Source organism: Seriola aureovittata, chromosome 4, assembly GCF_021018895.1.
Source record: "Seriola aureovittata isolate HTS-2021-v1 ecotype China chromosome 4, ASM2101889v1, whole genome shotgun sequence".
Classification (NCBI taxonomy): domain Eukaryota; kingdom Metazoa; phylum Chordata; class Actinopteri; order Carangiformes; family Carangidae; genus Seriola; species Seriola aureovittata.
The window spans coordinates 6767942-6772273 of record NC_079367.1 but is presented as its reverse complement, the minus strand read 5'-3'; the positions used below and the strand labels follow the sequence as shown (position 1 = coordinate 6772273).

At 44.8% G+C, this 4332-nt stretch overlaps 1 protein-coding gene across 1 annotated transcript in view; it reads left to right on the top strand.

Annotated features, from left to right (window-relative positions):
* The first annotated feature begins 2565 nt into the window (after window positions 1-2565).
* LOC130168392 (endothelin-converting enzyme-like 1) overlaps window positions 2566-4332 on the top strand; it is a 46103-nt gene continuing 44336 nt past the window's right edge. The window contains exon 1 of the mRNA XM_056375208.1: window positions 2566-2746. The gene's annotated coding sequence lies outside the window, so the exon portion shown is untranslated. The remainder of the gene's footprint in view (window positions 2747-4332) is intronic.

Sequence of the window (4332 nt, the reverse complement as noted above, 5' to 3'; positions counted from 1 at the left end):
TAATTTGACGGATTATTCATAAACATGACAGCACAAACTGTTGTCAACCTGCCGTCCTCGGTGTATAGATGAAGCCAGTGCGCTGTCCGCGGTGCTGAAGTGAAAGACGAATACAAATCTTTAAATTATAAATGTAGAAAAAAATAGGTCATGTGTCAAAGTGACCAATCCATGGAAAATTATCACCCATCTCATTTTAAGAGACGAACTGTAGCGATGTTCAGAGTGACCTCGGTTTCCTGAAGAGGTGAAGTAGCCGTTGTTAGAGTTAAATGTTTCTTAGCGATCTTTGATGTCCACTGCTACGCCAACACACTGGAATGAACGGGCGCCGTAGCCGTCACTTCAACCGCCACTGCTTAAAGACCATAATATTAGCTGGACTACCTTTAATTCATGATACATGTCGCATCACATAAAAAAAAAATATCACAATAGTTTTATCCTGCAGTAATAAATTTTTTGCTCAGTCCAAAAATCTGCAACCAGCAAAAAGCTAATGCTTCGCTGTGGTCAGTGGCTAGCTGCTAACTTCGTCTGCTGCTGCCCTTTACACTACAAACCACATTCACCCATTCACACACTTTTTATCTTACATACTGTACATACAGCACTTTCCTATTAGACACATTTGGGGTTCAGTATCCTGCCCAAGGACACTTCGACGTGCCGACTCCAGGAGCCGGAGATCGAACCACCGACCGATTATTGGACAACCCGCTTTACCTCCTGAGCCCCGAGCGCAGCAGGGGGTGGGGGTGTTGGGGTGGGGGGGTGTAAGATCCTTTTCACTGAAAACAGCTGCCTGAGTTTGATAAGAGCAGCGAGACTGAACCGAGAGTGAACCAGAACAGGAGAGTTGTGGGTAAAAAAAAAAACCCAAGAACATCGAGCTAAAAGATGCTAAAATGCTTTGTAGAGCTGAGACGACCTGGATTGGTCACTTTGACATATAATCTTTTTTTCTATTTTTTTTACATTTATAATATAAAGATTTTAATTAGTGACGCTTTAAATTTTCAATATTCATCTTAAAAAAAAAAACATCAGCTAACCCATTATTTTATTTATTTACCATGACGACGAAACCCTGTCCTCATTTCCCTGCATGTCCATGGATCTTCAGCACACCTGTTGCCCTCAGTTTCCCGCCCTCTGCCGGTCACCTGACCCTGCCCCTCTTTCCAGACTTGGCCCTCTGTACCCATAATCCACACTAAATGTTACAAGCCGTTCCCTCCTGTTGCCTGGCGCTCGTATTTCTGACCTGCTTATCTCCTCTTTGCCGTTGCAAAGTAACTCTAATGGAAGCTCCTCTGCTTCACTCGGGTCATTATCCTCATGAGCCACACCTGAAACACATTATTATTTAGCTACTTTTCCTCCTTCTGCATTCGTATTTTCAGTTATCGCCGTGGGCCGTTTTATTAAAGCTTAAAACATCTTTCCTCTGCAATCAAGTGCAATTTTTTAAAATTGGCACCTTCTGTTGGGCAGTTTTCTTTCTCATCAATAAGTCAACAAACAAAAGGTCAGAAATAATAATGTCTCCAAAAAACCTCTCTTTCCTCCTCTCGCTGAACAATTGGGGTAATGAAATGGCCAGTTAGTTACTCGACTGATTTGCATAATAATATTAGTTGACCTTTGGGTTGATTAGTTTGGTTTGTGTGACGTGGAGATGAATGTTCTCCAATTCTATGGCTAATGTTTAGTGGTTGTTTAGACCAGAAGATTTATTAATACAGACTCTGTGATGTGGTGGAACAGTAAAATGTTGCCGCCCTATAATATCAATCAGTGGAATAGACTCACTCATTTGGGAATGAGTTGATGCTGAACTCCCTGAGCTGCTGGGATTGTATCAACTCAACACAATGAGAGAGAGAGAGAGAGAGAGAGAGAGAGAGAGACTTTGCCATTAATATTAAAGCAGGGAACATGTCCGTGCAGAGTGGACAGTGTTTGCTCTTAGCTGATATTACATAGTGGGTTAATATGGGATATGATGTGATTTCTTTCTTTTTTTTTACCCCACTGTAAGATTTGGATAAAGTCATTTTAATGTGGAGTTGTCTGTGAATGTGCATGAGTCAGCAGTGGCTTTCCTCTCATGAACTGAGAATCTCGAAGTCCAAATTTCTACTCAATATTCTCCCAAAACACAATAACAAGTAACTCATTAAGTCAGCTACTTCTAATAAGTAGAAGCATTTGCACTTAAAAGTATTTAAAATATAGTATAAATGTGCATTTGGCTCCATAATCACTCACACAAATAGCAATTAGAAGAACAGCGAATGAAAATGAAAGAAGATGCATAAAAAGAAAAGCACAGCTAGAGGATATAAGGCTTAACATTTGTTTAAGTGTGTGTGTGTGTGTGTGGGTGTGTGTGCGCGCCTTACCTTGTTAATGAAGGACCCCCCCCTCTCTCCCCGTCCTCCTCCTCTCGCCCTCTCTCTCTCTCTCTCTCTCTCTCTCCTCTCCTCTCCTCTCCCCCTCCCCCTCCCTCCCCTCTCTCTCTCTCCTCCATACATCGGAGGCTGTGAGCTGCAGCGGCGGCAGAGAGCGGTGCGGATCCCTGTGTGTGCCGATCTCCGGAGGGGGACCAGATAATCTAGTCGGACCTTCAGCGGAGTGGATCTCCTGCATCTGCACACGCACACACACACGCACACACACACACACGGAGAAAAGTCACATTTCAATTCCCGGCGGGGGGATTGTGATTTACTGAGCACAGGTAAGTTTTCCCCCCTCACTCTGTGGAGCCATCCACACGTCTAATGCGCGTACAGGGCTGGAGCTGGTGTTCCGGCAGCCGGTGTATTCTGTGGCACGACGGGCTAAGAGCTCCTGATAATCAATATCTGATCATGTTGTTTGTTAAATTGTGGAGAGCGAAGATGAAACGCCACAGTTTACCTTGGGAGTCGCTGCTGAGAGGTGTCCACTCGGTTTTTACGCACTCGGTTGGGTCATTAGTATTTCCGCCGCGGTGTCCACATGGACGGCTCTGGAAGTTTTGTTGGTCGGTGACAAGATGCTGCTTCTGATCAGATGTCAAAACGCTAAAAAGAAAAAAAATTGCTAAGATCCGATGTGTGGAAACGAAATGTCCCGATAATTAAATATGCGTAAAAGTAGAGCTAGAGATCGTTCTGCCTTTCCCTTTTTTTGCGCAGCCTGTTTTACATCTTTACGCATCGTTTACATCGGCCAAAAGTTTTAATTTACAGCGGTCGCTCTCTGTGTCAGACTTAACCCCCACCCCGCCTCCCACTCATCAGTTTTACAGCCGCTCCACCGTTAAGAGCCGCGCGTTTCTCTCCTGTGGGGAATTCCAGTTAAACTCATAGGAGCCGCATGTGAAAATGACACAGAGCGTGACTGAGTGTTTCTTCTGGCCTGAAACACAGCCCGTAAAAGCAGCAGCTCATAACAGGATGAAATACATGTAAACTTTAAGAATATATCAGCCCCAGTCTGAGAAATAAAACGAAGTGTGTATGTGCTGAAGGGAAGTGGCCTGGTTCTGGTGGCTGAGTAGAGTAACTAGTAGTCTGATGTCACGGGGAGGCTGAGCCCAGAAATAAAAAGGTAAAAATCCCAACGTTTGAAACGCAGTGTGGCACACTTCTGTATCCACAAAGACTTTTGGGAGTCATTAAGGTTAATAGAGTGACAGCATGTGAGTGCTTTATACCTGCCAGTGTGTGTGTGTGTGTGTGTGTGTGTGTAATGGAGAGAGAGGAGTCAGTTTTCCGAGGGTTCTTCAGGCTAATTGTTCTTCAGGATGACTCTTCTGTTTTAATAATAACATAAAAATAATGAGCCCAGTGTGCTCCTTTAATATCACTCAAGTGGGACATTTGATGCAAACCCAGAACACTTGAATAGTTTTTAATAGCACCACACAGTGGAAGGTGCTGGTTGTGGTGGTTGGGGGGGGGGTTCTGCTCTGGTACAAGTCTAAGAAGTATCTCCTGGTGCTGTATAGAACCCCTTGAGCTTGAGCTGTGTGTCCAAATCTGTAGCCCATACAAACGCAGTGTAGCACTCTACTGCAGCCTCTGGCGACTGGTGATAAGGCTGGAGGGGGCCGACTCCCACGCTGAACCCTCAGAGTGCCGTGAAGCTTTTGGGGCAGGCTCTGTGACCACTTTGATTAGGGGATAATAAACCCATTTATAGAGGGCTTTCAGGTGACGTAACTCGCCTGAGAGGAGATAAAAGCCCAGAGTCCCCCCCCCTCCTCCTGCTAAGCTCTTATTTCTGGGTGCCACCAAATATCATCACAAACTGCAGGAAGAGAGGAGTTTGCTCTGG